General features: G+C 49.2%; 1 pseudogene; it reads left to right on the forward strand.

Moving 5' to 3' along the window:
• The first annotated feature begins 7435 nt into the window (after positions 1 to 7435).
• On the forward strand, positions 7436 to 8205 carry LOC147118703 (T cell receptor alpha variable 38-1-like; annotated as a pseudogene).
• The last annotated feature ends 14237 nt before the right edge of the window (positions 8206 to 22442 follow it).

Raw genomic sequence — 22442 nt, forward strand, 5'->3', positions numbered from 1 at the left:
GGCCCCTGACTGAGCTGCAGCTCGCTGACAGCGCCGTGTACTACTGTGCACTGAGGCCCGCAGTGAGAAGGGCCTCGGGACACCTTGTGCAGAAACCGCGTTCTCTGAGATCAGCTCAAAGGAGATACTTTAAACCCAGACACCAGATGGCGCTGACAGAGCGCGGATTCCCACCGCCGGTCACCTTACACCAACCAATACGTACTGACACTTTCTCAACATAAATTAACGTGAAATTGTTTTTTTACATCATATTAATGCTCATTAATGTCATGCAATCCCTTACAGTTTATTAATTTCACAAGTTAGTTTAGTGTTAATGATCAGTGTGCCTGCAGAACCTTGGGATCGTTTGCAGTGTGTTCTATTTCCCAGCGCTAGTCTCAACCCCTGGTTTTAACCCACATCACTGTTGAAGATTTCGGTAATTATTGAATAATATAATAATTCAGCAATTCATGTCGCGAGCCTGCGTGCCCCGTATTTGTAACGAATGTGCAAATGGCGCAACCCTTATAGAGAGGCAGAGTTATATCATATGCGAAGGGGCCATTATTGTTCAATTCAGCTCCTCACAGGTGGATCTCACGTGTGACAACACCGCCCGCGGAAGCCCCGCCCGCGGAAGCCCCGCCCACAGCTTCGGTTTGCTGCTCTCGCTCTGACCCGCCTTGCCTGCCCTGTGTTATTGGAGAGATTGCTGCCTCTGTTCCCTGTTTGGCATTGGTTGGATCAGCTGTGCAGTGGGACGGTGATCTGTATTTCTGCTCCGACAGAGGATTTCCCGGACTGCAGCGTTACAGACTCAGGGAGCATCATGTGGAAGCGTCTCGCACCGCTCCTCATCATTACATCACTTCTCAGTAAGGATTTCCTCCCCAGTGAAAATCCATTCTCCTCCTGACTGCTGTAACCCAGCTGTGATAACTGGTTAGATGATCCTGAGGATGATGATGGTGATGATAATGGTGATGTTGATGATATGACTGTTACTATTATTCTATGTTAGAATGGAGCCACCAAGACACAGTGGAACAGCCGATCCCTGAAATGACGGTTGAAGAGGAAAGTAATGTCACACTCACCTGCACCTTGAAAACAGGCGACAGAAGCCCTTATCTGTTCTGGTACAGTCAGCAGCCCGGGCAGCCTCCACAGTACGTGATTCATCTTATGAAAGGGATAGTAAACTGGAACCCCTACTTCACTGACCGATTCTCTTCTACGTACCATCGAACTACCAAGATTACCGAGCAAACGATCGGCAAAGCCCTGACCTCCAACATCGCCGTGTATGTCTGTGCCATGAGCCCCACACTGCTGCAGAGATATTGCGGATCCCGTACAAAAAACCACACTGAAAGTTCCAGTTAGTGCTCACCAGGGGGCGCTCTCACACCCATAAACAGCAGCGACAATTCAGCCTCCACAGTGACAGTCACAGGGACATTCTTAAAAGGGCAAAAAACACAATACTCAACAACACCAGGTGAACTCCACTGGCGTAATTATATTGGTGATTTCAACTCCCATTTATAATTTTAAAAAACTTCACAAATCCATCGGTGGCGCCTTACCTCCCCTCATGTCTTTCGATGCCCTTTCCCTGCCTGTCCCTTCTCATGCCTTGTCTCTGCTCCTCACCCGTAATCCTCTGAACTTCCTTCAACCAGTCTTTAGTTTAACGATGTAAAACCTTTGCTGCTTCTCTGTACATTTATTCAGAACCGCTCCAACACAACTTCCCATAAACAGAAACTGCAGACAGGTCAGTGAGTAAACACGGGATTTCTCACCCTGTTCACAGACACCTGTACAGTTCTGAGAATATCCACCAGAGGGCGGAAGGTCACAATATTTATTCTTTTGACCCAGGCCCCGGGCAGTGAGTTAAAAGCTGTTTCTCCAAAAGTTGTGTCTATTTTGGAATGAATTGAAGATTAATATTTGAAATCCACAATGCGTTGTTGATACGCTTATCAATTATTCCATAAAAGGTGATGAATTAGGATAGTAATGAAAAGGTTTTTATTAACTAAAGAACAGAGCATGCCTCTCGTGGGCGACTGGTCCCAAGAAGGAAGTGGGCTGCCGAGCAGCCAACTTTATACCAGGTCACGTAGGCGGAGCCAGCTGAGGCATGCATTGGTACACAGTGAGTAGCAAGAGGTAACAATGTGCCAATAACGATAACAGTAGTGAACCACAGTGAACAACAATGAAAACAATAACAGTGGTTTACCACATTCACCCCTTGTTTAAAATTGAGTCCGGCGGGGTGAAGTGTGCTAAAAGTTCATGTAGGTAAGTCTATCAGGAGGCCTTGTATGCCATCCTGATCGTCGTAGCAGCGGCGGCGGTGGTGCAGTATCCAACGTCGAATCTGGTCTCTGAGTGGTCAACGAAGGGGCCTGGGGCTCCGGCATGCCGTCTACAGGGGTTGGGTTGGGAGAAGTGGTGGGGAGTAACGGTGGTGATTCAGGGGCGCCCGAGGGTGCGAGGTCTCGTATGGAGACCGTGTCCTCCCGCCCGTCTGGGTATGCCACGTAGGCATACTGGGGGTTGGCGTGTAGGAGGTTCACCCTCTCGACCAGGGGGTCCGTTTTATGGGTCCTCACGTGCCTCTGCAGTAGGACGGGCCCAGGAGAAGTCAGCCATGTCGGTAGCGAGGTTCCCGATGTGGACTTCCTGGGGAAAACGAACATTTGCTCATGAGGGGTGGCATTAGTGGCAGTACAAAGCAGTGACCAGATGGAGTGGAGCGCCGCAGGGAGGACCTCCTGCCAGCGAGAGGTCGGAAGGCCCTTAGATTTCTCTCTTTCCACCCGGCCGTTCCCCCGGGGGTTGCAGCTGGTGGTCCTGCTCGTAGCAATACCTCTCGTGAGCAGATACTGCTGAAGTTCGTCGCTCATGAAAGAGGAGCCCCGGTTGCTATGTATATAGCTAGGGAACCCGAACAAGGCGAAGAGGTCATTCAGGCATTTGATGACCGTGGTACTGGTCATATCTGGGCAAGGGATGGCAAAGGGAAAACAGGAGTACTAATCAACTATGTTGAGGAAGTACACGTTGCGGTCAGAGGAAGGGAGAGGCCCCTTAAAGTCGATGCTCAAGCGCTCGAAGGGGCAGGTAGCCTTGATCAGGTGTGCTCTGTCTGGCCTATAAAAATGCGGTTTGCATTCGGCACAGGTTTGGCAGTTCCTGGTCATAGTCCTGACCTCCTCGATGGAGTAGGACAGGTTGCGGGCCTTAATGAAGTGGCAGAATCTGGTGGCCCCGGGGTGGCAGAGGTCATTGTGGAGGGTCCGCAGTCTATCAACCTGCACATTGGCGCATGTACCTCGTGATAGAGCATCTGGGGGCTCATTGAGTTTCCCGGGCCGGTACAAGCTATCGTAATTGTAGGTGGAGAGTTCAATTCTCCACCTCAAGATCTTGTCGTTCTTGATTTTGCCCCTCTGCTTATTATTGAACATAAAAGCAACAGAACGCTGGTCAGTGAGAAGGGTAAATCGTTTTCCGGCCAGGTAATGCCTCCAGTGCCGCACCGCTTCCACAATAGCCTGGGCCTCCTTTTCGACAGAGGAGTGTCGAATCTCGGGGCCCTGGAGGGTCCTTGAGAAAAAGGCCATGGGTCTCCCCGCCTGGTTAAGGGTTGCAGCTAGGGCGAAGTCGGACGCATCGCTCTCCACTTGGAAAGGGATGGACTCATCCACTGCGTGCATTCTGGCCTTCGCAATATCACTCTTGATAAGAGTGAAGGCTGCACCCACCTCTGATGACAGGGGGAAGGAGGTGGACTTGATGAGGGGTCTGGCTTTGTCTGCATAGTTGGGCACCCACTGAGCGTAGTAAGAGAAAAACGCCAGGCATCTCTTCAGTGCTTTTTGGCAGTGGGGGAGGGGGAGCTCCATAAGGGGGCGCATTCTGTCGGGGTCGGGCCCAATGACTCCATTCTCCACTACGCAGCCGAGGATGGCAAGGCGCTTGGTGTGAAACATACATTTCTCCTTATTGTATGTTAGATTCAGCCACTGGGCCGTACGGAGGAATTTCGCTAGATTAACGTCATGGTCCTGCTGGTCGTGGCCGCAGATGGTGACGTTATCCGGATAGGGAAAGGTGGCCTGCAGCACGTTCTGGTCGACCATCCGGTCCATCTCTCTTTGGAAGACCGAAACCCCGTTGGTGACGCCGAAAGGAACCCTAAGGAAGTGGTAGAGGCGGCCGTTTGCCTCGAAGGCAGTATACTGGCTGTCCTCATGGTGGATAGGGAGTTGGTGGTATGCTGACTTAAGGTCAATGGTGGAGAATACCCTGTATTGCGCAATCTGATTGACCATATCAGATATGCGGGGAAGGGGGTATGCGTCCAGCTGGGTGTACTGGTTTATGGTTTGGCTGTAGTCAATGACCAGGTGGCGTTTATCGGCGGTCTTAACGACTACAACCTGGGCTCGCCAGGGGCTGGTGCTCCCTTCGATAATGCCCTCCTTCAGGAGCCGCTCCACCTCAGTGCTAATAAAAGCTCTGTCCCCGGCACTGTACCGCCTGCTCTTGGTAGCGATGGGTTTACAGTTGTGGGTGAGGTTAGCGAACAGGGGAGGGGGGGACTTTGAGTGTGGAAAGACTGCAAGTGGTGCGCGGCGGGTGATTTAAAAACTGTTGGTTGCAGACTCTGAGTGGGGGGAGGGGTCCACCGTATGCCAATGTGACACTTTTGAGGTGGCACTGAAAATCCAACCCGAGCAGATCGGCAGCGCAAAGACGGGGTAGGACAAGAAGTTTAAAATTTTTATATTCGGTGCCCCTAACCGAAAGGGTCACCACACCGTAGCCGCCGACGTCCGTTGAATGAGACTTGGACGCCATAGAAATCTGATGGCGCATTGGCAGGACGATGAGGGAGTGGCTACGCACCGTGTCGGGGTGAATAAAACTCTCCGTGCTCCCGCTGTCAAACAGGCAAGTAGTGGCGCGGCCATTTACCGTAATGTCCATCATGGACCTGGACAGATGATGAGGGAGAGCTTGATCCAGCGTAACGGAGGCCAGTGTATGGCTGAGTGAGCCGATATGGTCGTCAGACGAGACGGTGGTCGAGTCTGGAGACAAAATGGCAGTTGAGTGTGGTGGGAAAAATGGCGGCGGCTGTGATTCCGATCCCCACATGGCCGGAGGTGCACAAAATGGTGGAGAAGATGGCTGCCCCCACGGTTCACACGCGGCGCTGCTGGCGTTCGCGGGTTTCCCTCTGCAGGCATTGGCGTAATGGCCTTTCTTCCCGCAGCCACAGCAGGTAGCGGTCTTCGCCAGGCAGCGCGCTCTAGGGTGTTTTAACAGGCCACGGAAGTAGCATTTTTGGGCCTGGTTACGGGACATCGTTGCAGTAGTTGGTACCGGGGGCGGCGGTCCCAGTTGATTTCGGGACATTGTTGCAGTAGTTGGTACCGGGGGCGGCAGTCCCATGTCCCAAGGTCGCGATGGCCATGGCGCAGCACCGTTACGTGAGTATGCTTCGAGGTTTTGGTGGGCCGCATCTAGTGAGAGCGTGAGGGCTACGGCCACCTTCAGGTCGAGCTCCTTGCTTTCGAGCAGTCTCTGCCGGGAGTAGTCGGACTGGAGGCCCTTAACGAAGGCATCACAGATAAGTCCCTCCGCGTGCGCAACAGCCGTTACCGCCTTACAGTCGCAGTCCCTGCAGTGTCTGTAACTGCCGTAAAAATGTCTCTACCGATTCCCCCGATTGCTGCCTGCGGGATCCCAGGAGGTGTCTGGCGTAAATCGTATTCACTGGGCACTTGTATTGCCTTTTAGCAGGTCGAGAGCTGCCGTGTACGTAGTAGCATCCCGGATGAGTGTATATACTTGAGGGCTCACCTGGGCGGTCAGAACTTTTAATTTGTTCTCCTCCGATGTCACGGCAGAGGCTTCTAGGAAGGATTCAAAGCAGCTCAGCCAGTGTTCGAAATTGGTAGCTGAACCCGCCGCTTGAGGGTCGAGGTCCAGGCATGCTGGTCTGAGGGCTCGCAGCAACGCCTGCTGTTGTTGCTGTTGTTGCTGCTCAGGTCCCGACATTTTAATTTTAGTTAATAAAATTGATACGCTTATCAATTATTCCATAAAAGGCGATGAATTAGGATAGTAATGAAAAGGTTTTTATTAACTAAAGCACAGAGCATGCCTCTCGTGGGCGACTGGTCCCAAGAAGGAGGTGGGCTGCCGAGCAGCCACCTTTATACCAGGTCACGTAGGCGGAGCCAGCTGAGGCATGCATTGGAACACAGTGAGTAGCAAGAGGTAACAATGTGCCAATAACGATAACAGTAGTGAACCACAGTGAACAACAATGAAAACAATAACAGTGGTTTACCACAGCTGTGTTGGTATGTCGGGCAATAATCATCACGAAAAGACATTCATGATGTTGAAGAATTGAATTTTGACACTAAACAGTAGGCAGGACCAGAGAGTGGAAGGGTGTAGAAAATGGGGAAAGGAATATTAAAATGTGAATGAGGCCTGATTTCTGAAGCCATTAACTGCACCGATGGTGGAGATCGATGTTTACGGGGCGTGCTGTGTTTGTTTTTCAGCGCCACGTCCTTTTCTACTATGAGTGAAAATTGTAAGGACAGTTTTTCACGCTCTGCTGGTGTTGAGCTCTTGTTATCGAGGATCCGCCCCACATCTCACCCTGGAGGCTTTGAACCCGCTCCCCCGCTCTGCTCCCGGGGACTTTAAGCGAATGAGCGGTAAATTGCTGAAAAGCGCCGATGCGCTGCTCCCTCCATTCTCCTTCATTGCAAATCCAAAATCTGAAGATTATGAATCTTTAAAGAATTAATTACTGGCAGAAATAAGGTCTGAAATCAACAGATAGAACTTAAAGACATTTTAGATACAAACAACAAAAGGGGTCAGTGTTCGAAACGCTGTTTAAATTACAGGGAGAGTTTATTCTTTAAGTCTGTTCAATTGTTTGTTCAGTAACAGCAGATATCATCGTTCTAATATCACGCATCTATAAATCACTCCAATAAATTACAGAATCGTTATTTCACTGAATCGTTAGGGAAAGCTCACTGGAGTCGTGATTACCAGTATCCTGAAGGTAAGGCGAACCAAATTCTAGAGAACGAATTGACCCCGGAATAAAATAATCCCGTTAGCAACCCATTGCTTCCCGGTTACAATAAACAGACAAGGGTTCAATCCCACCGGTCTCTAAAAGCAGAACCATGTAGCTATGTAGCTCGGGGTGTTTCCATTCACTGACAGCCAGCTCACCACCTACCGGTCTCACAGCACCACTGGGGCCAATAGGAAGTGAGGTCAGAGCATCCTGAGACACGACAGCAGATTATTGAGGGCGGGGATTAGAACGGGTGTCTTCAAATATCCAACACTCTCTTTTACAGAGCGGACAGCGACAATGCGGCTACTCAGCATCTGGGTTGTGTGGGGGGCATTTCTGACAGGTAATTGTGGACCAAACACATTTCAGCTTTTCTCTCATTTCTAACATGTTTTGAATCTGAATTTTAAACACCCGTCGGTCTGATCTTTTCCTGTTTGAACATGTTTTTCAGACCTGAGTCTTGGAGATTCTGTCACTCAGCCGCTGTCCTCAGGAGTTAAGACAGAAGGAGAAGCGGTGACTTTAAACTGTACCTATGAGACTACACAGAGCGGCTATTATTTATACTGGTACCGGCAACACCCAGACACACAGCCCGTGTATATACTGAGCAAATACTCGGGCGGTGCTGAAGATAAAGCAGAATTTGCTAAAACCCGTTTCTCTGCTGAGCTCCAGACCCCGACTAAATTCACCAGTTTAACCATCTCGGGGCTACAGCTGACTGACGCTGCCGTGTATTACTGCGCCCTGAGACTCACAGTGATGGAAAGCAGTCAGAGCCCTGTACAAAAACTGCCATTGGACTGTAGGGCGGAGCTCCTGTCTGTAGGGGTTGTGTAGAATCGCGGCAGATGCAGCCACAATGAGCAGCGCGCTTTCAGGCGCTCAAACACACGCCGAGAGGAAACCAGATTAACCTCAGATCAAACTGTCACACAACTGTTTCCAGGAGCGGCCGAGAAAACAAACTGCAGAATCCAATCGGCCCGAAAGATCGATCACAGAATGAACCGCCCGGGGTGCTGACTGTACCAGAACACATATGTTCTACTGTCGCTTGATTTCAAGGTGCAGGTTAGAGTGACATTATTTTCCTCTTCAACCGTCATTTCAGGGACCGGCTGTTCCACTGTGTCTTGGTGGCTCCATTCTAGCATGAAATAATAGCAATACTCACCACCATCATCATCATCTCAATTAGCATATTCATCGTCATTTCACCAATAATAACATCGGGGTTACAGGAGTCAGGGGGAGAATTCATTTTTACTGGGAAAGAAATACTTACTGAGAAGTGATATAATGATGAGGAGCGGTGCGATACGGTTCTGCATGATTTCCCTGAGTCTGTAACTCTGCAGTCCGGAAAATACTTTGTCGGAGCAGAAATAAAGAACCCCACCAACTGCACTGCTGATCCAACCAATGCCAAACAAGGAACAGAGGCCGCAATCTCTCCAATAACACGGGGCTGGCAAGGCGGGTCAGAGCGAGAGCAGCAAACGGAAGCTGTGGGTGGGGCTGCGAATTCAGGGCTGTGTGTAACCGCAGAAAGTGCGCGGTGTCGCTCAGCTGCACTCGGAGCTGATGGAACGGAAAGGGCGATGGTTGGGTCTCGAGAAGCCTGTGGTAAACCTGCTACTGCTCACTGAGACAGTGACTGGGACCAAATAGAGTGAGACGGAAATGAAGGAAGTATAAGAAATACAGTGTTTAATCAGCTATAATATAGGTTTTTGAGACACAATATCTGACTCACGTGTTTTTATATATGATCAACAAATGCAAATTCCCCTCAATCACCTCATACTAAATCGATATAACAGAATCCGCCAGCAGAGGGAACCAAACTGAAGCAGCGGGCTTAGCAAGTCACGTGATGCAAACGCCAAAGCCAATCGGTAGTCTGAGTGACGTCATAACGAAGTCAGCCCCCTGCGGTGTGCGGGTGGAACAATGATCTGAACAGCCCGGATTACCGCTCTCCTCAATCTCTGCCTCATTCCAGTCCAATTCATTGCGACGGATCGAGTCACTCGTGTTGCTAATAATACTTGCGGCTGTGTTCGACAGTAAGTACTGGATGATATAAAATAACACACGTTAACCGATTGATGCAAAGATCTTGTGTAAGGATTTAATGCAATTACTCATGAGAAATATCCACATGATGGGCAGCTGGGTAGATGGGAGGCTAGAGACACAAGTTTAGATCGATCCAGTTTAACCGTCTGCTGTTTTGTTCCCTATCTTCACAGGCGGACTATGTGCAGATCCAGCAACACAGTCTCTGGTGACAATCGCCGTGTCAGAAGAGAGTTCGGTGCAGTTAGATTCCGAATATACAGCCCCGAATATTTACACTATGCAATGGTACCGACAGAAACCGGCACAGCATCCAAGCTGGATAATTAGCAAACTAGTAGCACATAAGGGTAACACATCTAGAAAGCACGGTTACTTCAATATAAGTGGCTTGAGTGTGGAGGACGGGGCGGTCTATTACTGTGCAGTGAGGCATAGCGTCAGATACAAGCAAAGGCCCCGTACACAAACCTCAGCGAGTATTTACAGCTCCATTAAATGTTCTTTGTGTTTGTATCTGTGGTTTACTTTGACCTCAAGCCCACAGAGACCAAAGACTGTCAGGTTTCTGTATCAAAGATGATATGGTTGTCTTTGTCTTTGACCAAATCAGCGGAGAACTGATCAGGGAAATCTGGTGACTTGTCTCCCTGTCCCGAGCAATATCTCGTCAGTAAATATCACGGAGATTACCAGGAATACTAGATGGACCAGTGGAGGTAGGGAAACCTATCGTATGTGGTGAAGCTACAGCTGAGTATCAGGGTCTGTTCTTCCACAACCGTTCATTCAGACGGATCCTGGGACACTGAGTCTGCGCCACTCGTTCATGTAACAAAACACAGACTGTCAGTCTGGCAGTAAAGATAACCCACGAAACATTTAAACACAGACTCACTGGGCAGCACGACCATTATTATCAGTAAGGAATATGTGAGCACATGATGCCTGGTTTTGAGTTCGACAGAAAATAGAAGCATTTTTATAATATGTTGACCCTTCTCGTCTGATATTAAAGAGAAAACTGAATTCAGGAGCAGGCTTCACTTACTGGGAGATTGGTGGTGGCTCCCATTGTTAGAAAACACTGAGCGCTCTGACAATGGCACAGCCTGCAGTTGTTGTAAAGTTTGTGCTGATCTTTGCTGCATTGTGTCTCCACCGCACAGAAATAGGTAGTGGTGTCTGTCACTCGAGCGTCGCTAACAGTCAGAGCACTGCGCTTCTCTACTGAACTGAACCGAGCCGGGATCCTGCTCTGATCGCTGGTAGCGGTCGCCAGGTGCTGCACGGTTCGCCTCGGGTATTGTCTGTACCATTGTAGGATCCGTCCTAAGATTGTGGTGGAACAGGTCAACGATGCAGTGTCTCCCTCGGGAACAACCACTGACTCGGGAGACTGCCATACCTCTTCACTGCCAGTGGCACCTGAGAAGAGTATGTAGATATAATCTAATCTAATTAATACCGCGCAGTTGATTATAATTTATACAATACAATTCAATATAATATAACATAACATAACATATCATAATAAAATATAATACAATACTCTAGAATATAGTATACAATACAATATAACACAATACAATGTAATATAACATAACATGATATAATATTACATAATATAATATAATACAATGTAATAAAATACAATATGTAGCATAACATAATCTAACATAACATAATAATATATCAATAAATATTATGTATCTACGATGTAAAATATTCCCGATAAACAGCGATTGTGACCACACCACTAAGAAATTCAGGGAGATAATCACTAAAGTGAAGCTCCGCTTAATGTCGGATCCTATCGATCTGTGTAAATTGACTGTCGGCAGATCTAGGCCGAGAGAGGCCCCTGACTGAACTGCAGCTCGCTGACAGCGCCGTGTACTACTGTGCACTGAGGCCCGCAGTGAGAAGGGCCTCGGGACACCTTGTGCAGAAACCGCGTTCTGTGAGATCAGCTCAAAGGAGATACTTTAAACCCAGACACCAGATGGCGCTGACAGAGCGCGGATTCCCACCGCCGGTCACCTTACACCAACCAATACGTACTGACACTTTCTCAACATAAATTGACGTGAAATTGTTTTTTTACATCATATTAATGCTCATTAATGTCATGCAATCCCTTACAGTTTATTAATTTCACAAGTTAGTTCAGTGTTAATGATCAGTGTGCCTGCAGAACCTTGGGATCGTTTGCAGTGTGTTCTATTTCCTAGCGCTAGTCTCAACCCCTGGTTTTAACCCACATCACTGTTGAAGATTTCGGTAATTATTGAATAATATAATAATTCAGCAATTCATGTCGCGAGCCTGCGTGCCCCGTATTTGTAACGAATGTGCAAATGGCGCAACCCTTATAGAGAGGCAGAGTTATATCATATGCGAAGGGGCCATTATTGTTCAATTCAGATCCTCACAGGTGGATCTCACGTGTGACAACACCGCCCGCGGAAGCCCCGCCCACAGCTTCGGTTTGCTGCTCTCGCTCTGACCCGCCTTGCCTGCCCTGTGTTATTCGAGAGATTGCTGCCTCTGTTCCCTGTTTGTCATTGGTTGGATCAGCTGTGCAGTGGGACGGTGATCTGTATTTCTGCTCCGACAGAGGATTTCCCGGACTGCAGCGTTACAGACTCAGGGAGCATCATGGGGAAGCGTCTCGCACCGCTCCTCATCATTACATCACTTCTCAGTAAGGATTTCCTCCCCAGTGAAAATCCATTCTCCTCCTGACTGCTGTAACCCAGCTGTGATAACTGGTTAGATGATCCTGAGGATGATGATGGTGATGATAATGGTGATGTTGATGATATGACGGTTGCTATTATTCTATGTTAGAATGGAGCCACCAAGACACAGTGGAACAGCCGATCCCTGAAATGACGGTTGAAGAGGAAAGTAATGTCACACTCACCTGCACCTTGAAAACAGGCGACAGAAGCCCTTATCTGTTCTGGTACAGTCAGCAGCCCGGGCAGCCTCCACAGTACGTGATTCATCTTATGAAAGGGATTGTAAACTGGAACCCCGACTTCACTGACCGATTCTCTTCTACGTACCATCGAACTACCAAGATTACCGAGCAAACGATCGGCAAAGCCCTGATCTCCAACATCGCCGTGTATGTCTGTGCCATGAGCCCCACACTGCTGCAGAGATATTGCGGATCCCGTACAAAAAACCACACTGAAAGTTCCAGTTAGTGCTCACCAGGGGGCGCTCTCACACCCATAAACAGCAGCGACAATTCAGCCTCCACAGTGACAGTCACAGGGACATTCTTAAAAGGGCAAAACACACAATACTCAACAACACCAGGTGAACTCCACTGGCGTAATTATATTGGTGATTTCAACTCCCATTTATAATTTTAAAAAACTTCACAAATCCATCGGTGGCGCCTTACCTCCCCTCATGTCTTTCGATGCCCTTTCCCTGCCTGTCCCTTCTCATGCCTTGTCTCTGCTCCTCACCCGTAATCCTCTGAACTTCCTTCAACCAGTCTTTAGTTTAACGATGTAAAACCTTTGCTGCTTCTCTGTACATTTATTCAGAACCGCTCCAACACAACTTCCCATAAACAGAAACTGGAGACGGGTCAGTGAGTAAACACGGGATTTCTCACCCTGTTCACAGACATCTGTACAGTTCTCAGAATATCCACCAGAGGGCGGAAGGTCACAATATTTATTCTTTTGACCCAGGCCCCGGGCAGTGAGTTAAAAGCTGTTTCTCCAAAAGTTGTATCTATTTTGGAATGAATTGAAGATTAATATTTGAAATCCACAATGCGTTGTTGATACGCTTATCAATTATTCCATAAAAGGTGATGAATTAGGATAGTAATGAAAAGGTTTTTATTAACTAAAGAACAGAGCATGCCTCTCGTGGGCGACTGGTCCCAAGAAGGAAGTGGGCTGCCGAGCAGCCAACTTTACACCAGGTCACGTAGGCGGAGCCAGCTGAGGCATGCATTGGTAAACAGTGAGTAGCAAGAGGTAACAATGTGCCAATAACTATAACAGTAGTGAACCACAGTGAACAACAATGAAAACAATAACAGTGGTTTACCACATTCACCCCTTGTTTAAAGTTGAGTCCGGCGGGGTGAAGTGTGCTAAAAGTTCATGCAGGTAAGTCTATCAGGAGGCCTTGTATGCCATCCTGATCATCGTAGCAGCGGCGGCGGTGGTGCAGTATCCAACGTCGAATCTGGTGTCTGAGTGGTCAACGAAGGATCCTGGGGCTCCGGCATGCCGTCTACAGGGGTTGGGTTGGGAGAAGTGGTGGGGAATAACGGTGGTGATTCAGGGGCGCTCGAGGGTGCAAGGTCTCGTATGGAGACCGTGTCCTCCCGCCCGTCTGGGTATGCCACGTAGGCATACTGGGGGTTGGCGTGTAGGAGGTTCACCCTCTCGACCAGGGGGTCCGTTTTATGGGTCCTCACGTGCCTCCGCAGTAGGACGGGCCCAGGAGAAGTCAGCCATGTCGGTAGCGAGGTTCCCGATGTGGACTTCCTGGGGAAAACGAACATTTGCTCATGAGGGGTGGCATTAGTGGCAGTACAAAGCAGTGACCAGATGGAGTGGAGCGCCGCAGGGAGGACCTCCTGCCAGCGAGAGGTCGGAAGGCCCTTAGATTTCTCTCTTTCCACCTGGACGTTCCCCCGGGGGTTGTAGCTGGTGGTCCTGCTCGTAGCAATACCTCTCGTGAGCAGATACTGCTGAAGTTCGTTGCTCATGAAAGAGGAGCCCCGGTTGCTATGTATATAGCTAGGGAACCCGAACAAGGCGAAGAGGTCATTCAGGCATTTGATGACCGTGGTACTGGTCATGTCTGGGCAAGGGATGGCAAAGGGAAAACAGGAGTACTCATCAACTATGTTGAGCAAGTACACGTTGCGGTCAGAGGAAGGGAGAGACCCCTTAAAGTCGATGCTCAAGCGCTCGAAGGGGCAGGTAGCCTTGATCAGGTGTGCTCTGTCTGGCCTATAAAAATGCGGTTTGCATTCGGCACAGGTTTGGCAGTTCCTGGTCATAGTCCTGACCTCCTCGATGGAGTAGGACAGGTTGCGGGCCTTAATGAAGTGGCAGAGTCTGGTGGCCCCGGGGTGGCAGAGGTCATTGTGGAGGGTCCGCAGTCTATCAACCTGCACATTGGCGCATGTACCTCGTGATAGAGCATCTGGGGGCTCATTGAGTTTCCCGGGCCGGTACAAGCTATCGTAATTGTAGGTGGAGAGTTCAATTCTCCACCTCAAGATCTTGTCGTTCTTGATTTTGCCCCTCTGCTTATTATTGGACATAAAAGCAACAGAACACTGGTCAGTGAGAAGGGTAAATCGTTTTCCGGCCAGGTAATGCCTCCAGTGCCGCACCACTTCCACAATAGCCTGGGGCTCCTTTTCGACAGAGGAGTGTCGAATCTCGGGGCCCTGGAGGGTCCTTGAGAAAAAGGCCATGGGTCTCCCCGCCTGGTTAAGGGTTGCAGCTAGGGCGAAGTCGGACGCATCGCTCTCCACTTGGAAAGGGATGGACTCATCCACTGCGTGCATTCTGGCCTTCGCAATATCACTCTTGATAAGAGTGAAGGCTGCACCCACCTCTGATGACAGGGGGAAGGAGGTGGACTTGATGAGGGGTCTGGCTTTGTCTGCATAGTTGGGCACCCACTGAGCGTAGTAAGAGAAAAACCCCAGGCATCTCTTCAGTGCTTTTTGGCAGTGGGGGAGGGGGAGCTCCATAAGGGGGCGCATTCTGTCGGGGTCGGGCCCAATGACTCCATTCTCCACTACGCAGCCGAGGATGGCAAGGCGCTTGGTGTGAAACATACATTTCTCCTTATTGTATGTTAGATTCAGCCACTGGGCCGTACGGAGGAATTTCGCTAGATTAACGTCATGGTCCTGCTGGTCGTGGCCGCAGATGGTGACGTTATCCGCATAGGGAAAGGTGGCCTGCAGCACGTTCTGGTCGACCATCCGGTCCATCTCTCTTTGGAAGACCGAAACCCCGTTGGTGACGCCGAAAGGAACCCTAAGGAAGTGGTAGAGGCGGCCGTTTGCCTCGAAGGCAGTATACTGGCTGTCCTCATGGTGGATAGGGAGTTGGTGGTATGCTGACTTAAGGTCAATGGTGGAGAATACCCTGTATTGCGCAATCTGATTGACCATATCAGATATGCGGGGAAGGGGGTATGCGTCCAGCTGGGTGTACTTTTTTATGGTTTGGCTGTAGTCAATGACCAGGTGGCGTTTATCGGCGGTCTTAACGACTACAACCTGGGCTCGCCAGGGGCTGGTGCTCCCTTCGATAATGCCCTCCTTCAGGAGCCGCTCCACCTCAGCGCTAATAAAAGCTCTGTCCCCGGCACTGTACCGCCTGCTCTTGGTAGCGATGGGTTTACAGTCGTGGGTGAGGTTAGCGAACAGGGGAGGGGGGGGACTTTGAGTGTGGAAAGACTGCAAGTGGTGCGCGGCGGGTGATTTAAAAACTGTTGGTTGCAGACTGTGAGTGGGGGGAGGGGTCCACCGTATGCCAATGTGACACTTTTGAGGTGGCACTGAAAATCCAACCCGAGCAGAACGGCAGCGCAAAGACGGGGTAGGACAAGAAGTTTAAAATTTTTATATTCGGTGCCCCTAACCGAAAGGGTCACCACACCGTAGCCGCCGACGTCCGTTGAATGAGACTTGGACGCCATAGAAATCTGATGGCGCATTGGCAGGACGATGAGGGAGTGGCTACGCACCGTGTCGGGGTGAATAAAACTCTCCGTGCTCCCGCTGTCAAACAGGCAAGTAGTGGCGCGGCCATTTACCGTAATGTCCATCATGGACCTGGACAGATGATGAGGGAGAGCTTGATCCAGCGTAACGGAGGCCAGTGTATGGCTGAGTGAGCCGATATGGTCGTCAGACGAGACGGTGGTCGAGTCTGGAGACAAAATGGCAGTTGAGTGTGGTGGGAAAAATGGCGGCGGCTGTGATTCCGATCCCCACATGGCCGGAGGTGCACAAAATGGTGGAGAAGATGGCTGCCCCCACGGTTCACACGCGGCGCTGCTGGCGTTCGCGGGTTTCCCTCTGCAGGCATTGGCGTAATGGCCTTTCTTCCCGCAGCCACAGCAGGTAGCGGTCTTCGCCAGGCAGCGCGCTCTAGGGTGTTTTAACAGGCCACGGAAGTAGCATTTTTGGGCCTGGTTACGGGACATCGTTGCAGTAGTTGGTACCGGGGGCGGCGGTCCCAGTTGATTTCGGGACATTGCTGCAGTAGTTGGTACCGGGGGCGGCAGTCCCATGTCCCAAGGTCGCGATGGCCATGGCGCAGCACCGTTACGTGAGTATGCTTCGAGGTTTTGGTGGGCCGCATCTAGTGAGAGCGTGAGGGCTACGGCCGCCTTCAGGTCGAGCTCCTTGCTTTCGAGCAGTCTCTGCCGGGAGTAGTCGGACTGGAGGCCCTTAACGAAGGCATCACAGATAAGTCCCTCCGCGTGCGCAACAGCCGTTACCGCCTTACAGTCGCAGTCCCTGCAGTGTCTGTAACTGCCGTAAAAATGTCTCTACCGATTCCCCCGGTTGCTGCCTGTGGGATCCCAGGAGGTGTCTGGCGTAAATCGTATTCACTGGGCACTTGTATTGCCTTTTAGCAGGTCGAGAGCTGCCGTGTACGTAGTAGCGTCCCGGATGAGTGTATATACTTGAGGGCTCACCTGGGCGGTCAGAACTTTTAATTTGTTCTCCTCCGATGTCACGGCAGAGGCTTCTAGGAAGGATTCAAAGCAGCTCAGCCAGTGTTCGAAATTGGTAGCTGAACCCGCCGCTTGAGGGTCGAGGTCCAGGCATGCTGGTCTGAGGGCTCGCAGCAACGCCTGCTGCTGTTGCTGTTGTTGCTGCTCAGGTCCCGACATTTTAATTTTAGTTAATAAAATTGATACACTTATCAATTATTCCATAAAAGGCGATGAATTAGGATAGTAATGAAAAGGTTTTTATTAACTAAAGAACAGAGCATGCCTCTCGTGGGCGACTGGTCCCAAGAAGGAAGTGGGCTGCCGAGCAGCCACCTTTATACCAGGTCACGTAAGCGGAGCCAGCTGAGGCATGCATTGGTACACAGTGAGTAGCAAGAGGTAACAATGTGCCAATAACGATAACAGTAGTGAACCACAGTGAACAACAATGAAAACAATAACAGTGGTTTACCACAGCTGTGTTGGTATGTCGGGCAATAATCATCACGAAAAGACATTCATGATATTGAAGAATTGAATTCTGACACTAAACAGTAGGCAGGACCAGAGAGTGGAAGGGTGTAGAAGATGGGGAAAGGAATATTAAAATGTGAATGAGGCCTGATTTCTGAAGCCATTAACTGCACCGATGGTGGAGATCGATGTTTACGGGGCGTGCTGTGTTTGTTTTTCAGCGCCACGTCCTTTTCTACTATGAGTGAAAATTGTAAGGACAGTTTTTCACGCTCTGCTGGTGTTGAGCTCTTGTTATCGAGGATCCGCCCCACATCTCACCCTGGAGGCTTTGAACCCGCTCCCCCGCTCTGCTCCCGGGGACTTTAAGCGAATGAGCGGTAAATTGCTGAAAAGCGCCGATGCGCCGCTCCCTCCATTCTCCTTCATTGCAAATCCAAAATCTGAAGATTATGAATCTTTAAAGAATTAATTACTGGCAGAAATAAGGTCTGAAATCAACAGATAGAACTTAAAGACATTTTAGATACAAACAACAAAAGGGGTCAGTGTTCGAAACGCTGTTTAAATTACAGGGAGAGTTTATTCTTTAAGTCTGTTCAATTGTTTGTTCAGTAACAGCAGATATCATCGTTCTAATATCACGCATCTATAAATCACTCCAATAAATTACGGAATCGTTATTTCACTGAATCGTTAGGGAAAGCTCACTGGAGTCGTGATTACCAGTATCCTGAAGGTAAGGCGAACCAAATTCTAGAGAACGAGTTGACCCCGGAATAAAATAATCCCGTTAGCAACCCTCTGCTTCCCGGTTACAATAAACAGACAAGGGTTCAATCCCACCGGTCTCTAAAAGCAGAACCATGTAGCTATGTAGCTCGGGGTGTTTCCATTCACTGACAGCCAGCTCACCACCTACCGGTCTCACAGCACCACTGGGGCCATTAGGAAGTGAGGGGAGAGCATCCTGAGACACGACAGCAGTTTATTGAGGGCGGGGATTAGAACGGGAGTCTTCAAATATCCAACACTCTCTTTTACAGAGCGGACAGCGACAATCCGGCTACTCAGCATGTGGGTTGTGTGGGGGGCATTTCTGACAGGTAATTGTGGACCAAACACATTTCAGCTTTTCTCTCATTTCTAACATGTTTTGAATCTGAATTTTAAACACCCGCCGGTCTGATCTTTTCCTGTTTGAACATATTTTTCAGACCTGAGTTTTGGAGATTCTGTCACTCAGCCGCTGTCCTCAGGAGTTAAGACAGAAGGAGAAGCGGTGACTTTAAGCTGTACCTATGATACTACACAGAGCAGCTATTATTTATACTGGTACCGGCAACACCCAGACACACAGCCCGTGTATATACTGAGCAAATACTCGGGCGGTGCTGAAGATAAAGCAGAATTTGCTAAAACCCGTTTCTCTGCTGAGCTCCAGACCCCGACTAAATTCATCAGTTTAACCATCTCGGGGCTACAGCTGACTGACGCTGCCGTGTATTACTGCGCCCTGAGACTCACAGTGATGGAAAGCAGTCACAGCCCTGCACAAAAACTGCCATTGGACTGTAGGGCGGAGCTCCTGTCTGTAGGGGTTGTGTAGAATCACGGGCAGATGCAGCCACAATGAGCAGCGCGCTTTCAGGCGCTCAAACACACGCCGAGAGGAAACCAGATTAACCTCAGTTCAAACTGTCACACAACTGTTTCCAGGAGCGGCCGAGAAAACAAACTGCAGAATCCAATCGGCCCGAAAGATCGATCACAGAATGAACCGACCGGTTAAACTGTCCTTTCTGCTTCTGATCAGCTGTTTTCCCTTAAAGTTATGGATCGAGTACTAAAAGGTGTCAGTTAAATAATATTAACACTTTAGTTTGAACACGACATGATTGGACTAATCCTTACCGACAATAAGCACCCCAAACACAACCCAGGCACTGAATAGCCGCATCCACATCAATGGGGCGGAAGTGGAAAGGGTGGCCAGCTTTAAGTTCCTCGGAGTCCACATCACGGAAGACCTCTCCTGGTCCCTCAACACCTCCTCTCTGGTGAAGAAGGCCCAGCAGCGCCTATATTTCTTGAGGAGGCTGAAGGGATGTAATCTGTCACCCCCGATCCTCTCTAACTTCTACCGCTGCACTATAGAGAGCATCCTGACAAACTGTATCACGGTATGGTACGGCAGCTGTAGCTCCCATGACCGGAAAGCCCTGCAGCGGGTAGTCAAAACTGCCCAACGCATTACCGGCACCCGGCTACCGACCATAGAACATATATATCAGAAACGCTGCCTACGGAGGGCACGGTCCATCATCAAAGACCCTACCCACCCCAGTCACAGTCTGTTCGCCCTCCTACCATCTGGAAGACGCTACAGATGCATTCGCACCCGTACGACCAGATTTAGGAACAGCTTCTTTCCCAGGGCTGTCATCCTACTGAACTCCACAAATAAAGACTAAAGCCTGCACATCTGCCGATGCACTTTACTATGGTCATATTTATGCTAATATATATGTACAAATGTATGTTGAAATGTTAAGTGTCCTAATCCAAATTGTACACTCTCGGGAGCCGCAAGCCTACATTTCGTTGTACTGCACTTGTGCACTAACAATGACAATAAAAGTTGATTTGATTTGATTTTTTTTGATTTGAGTCCGAACCAGTCGCTCCCGTTAAAAGCCCGATCCCGGACCGGAATAGACCTCGTCAGTGGTTCCTATTGGTTCAAGGTCACTCCCCAGTGATGTCTGGGTTTCTTTTTACATTCACTCCGATAATACGAACCAGGTACTGTGCGGTCTGCCCGGGGTGCTGACTGTACCAGAACACATAAGTTCTACTGTCGCTTGATTTCAAGGTGCAGGTTAGAGTGACATTATTTTCCTCTTCAACCGTCATTTCAGGGACCGGCTGTTCCACTGTGTCTTGGTGGCTCCATTCTAGCATGAAATAATAGCAATACTCACCACCATCATCATCATCTCAATCAACATATTCTTCGTCATTTCACCAATAATAACATCGGGGTTACAGAAGTCAGGGGGAGAATTCATTTTTACTGGGAAAGAAATACTGAGAAGTGATATAATGATGAGGAGCGGTGCGATACGGTTCTGCATGATTTCCCTGAGTCTGTAACTCTGCAGTCCGGAAAAGACTTTGTCGGAGCAGAAATAAAGAACCCCACCAACTGCACTGCTGATCCAACCAATGCCAAACAAGGAACAGAGGCCGCAATCTCTCCAATAACACGGGGCTGGCAAGGCGGGTCAGAGCGAGAGCAGCAAACGGAAGCTGTGGGTGGGGCTGCGAATTCAGGGCTCTGTGTAACCGCAGAAAGTGCGCGATGTCGCTCAGCTGCACTCGGAGCTGATGGAACGGAAAGGGCGATGGTTGGGTCTCGAGAAGCCTGTGGTAAACCTGCTACTGCTCACTGAGACAGTGACTGGGACCAAATAGAGTGAGACGGAAATGAAGGAAGTATAAGAAATACAGTGTTTAATCAGCTATAATGTAGGTTTTTGAGACACAATATCTGACTCACGTGCTTTTATATATGATCAACAAACGCTAATTCCCCTCAATCACCTCATACTAAATCGATATAACAGAATCCGCCAGCAGAGGGAACCAAACTGAAGCAGCGGGCTTAGAAAGTCACGTGATGCAAACGCCAAAGCCAATCGGTAGTCTGAGTGACGTCATAACGAAGTCAGCCCCCTGCGGTGTGCGGGTGGAACAATGAGCTGAACAGCCCGGATGACCGCTCTCCTCAATCTCTGCCTCATTCCAGTCCAATTCATTGCGACGGATCGAGTCACTCGTGTTGCTAATAATACTTGCGGCTGTGTTCGACAGTAAGTACTGGATGATATAAAATAACACACGTTAACCGATTGATGCAAAGATCTTGTGTAAGGATTTAATGCAATTACTCATGAGAAATATCCACATGATGGGCAGCTGGGTAGATGGGAGGCTAGAGACACAAGTTTAGATCGATCCAGTTTAACCGTCTGCTGTTTTGTTCCCTATCTTCACAGGCGGACTATGTGCAGATCCAGCAACACAGTCTCTGGTGACAATCGCCGTGTCAGAAGAGAGTTCGGTGCAGTTAGATTCCGAATATACAGCCCCGAATATTTACACTATGCAATGGTACCGACAGAAACCGGCACAGCATCCAAGCTGGATAATTAGCAAACTAGTAGCACATAAGGGTGAAGAAGTCTCAGGAGAATATCTGGCGGATTCCAACACATCTAGAAAGCACGGTTACTTCAATATAAGTGGCTTGAGTGTGGAGGACGGGGCGGTCTATTACTGTGCAGTGAGGCATAGCGTCAGATACAAGCAAAGGCCCCGTACACAAACCTCAGCGAGTATTTACAGCTCCATTAAATGTTCTTTGTGTTTGTATCTGTGGTTTACTTTGACCTCAAGCCCACAGAGACCAAAGACTGTCAGGTTTCTGTATCAAAGATGATATGGTTGTCTTTGTCTTTGACCAAATCAGCGGAGAACTGATCAGGGAAATCTGGTGACTTGTCTCCCTGTCCCGAGCAATATCTCGTCAGTAAATATCACGGAGATTACCAGGAATACTAGATGGACCAGTGGAGGTAGGGAAACCTATCGTATGTGGTGAAACTACAGCTGAGTATCAGGGTCTGTTCTTCCACAACCGTTCATTCAGACGGATCCTGGGACACTGAGTCTGCGCCACTCGTTCATGTAACAAAACACAGACTGTCAGTCTGGCAGTAAAGATAACCCACGAAACATTTAAACACAGAATCACTGGGCAGCACGACCATTATTATCAGTAAGGAATATGTGAGCACATGATGCCTGGTTTTGAGTTCGACAGAAAATAGAAGCATTTTTATAATATGTTGACCCTTCTCGTCTGATATTATAGAGAAAACTGAATTCAGGAGCAGGCTTCACTTACTGGGAGATTGGTGCTGGCTCC

The sequence above is a fragment of the Somniosus microcephalus genome, chromosome 4, assembly GCF_052327205.1.
Source record: "Somniosus microcephalus isolate GS21.2 chromosome 4, FLI_Smic_1.0, whole genome shotgun sequence".
In the NCBI taxonomy this organism is placed as follows: domain Eukaryota; kingdom Metazoa; phylum Chordata; class Chondrichthyes; order Squaliformes; family Somniosidae; genus Somniosus; species Somniosus microcephalus.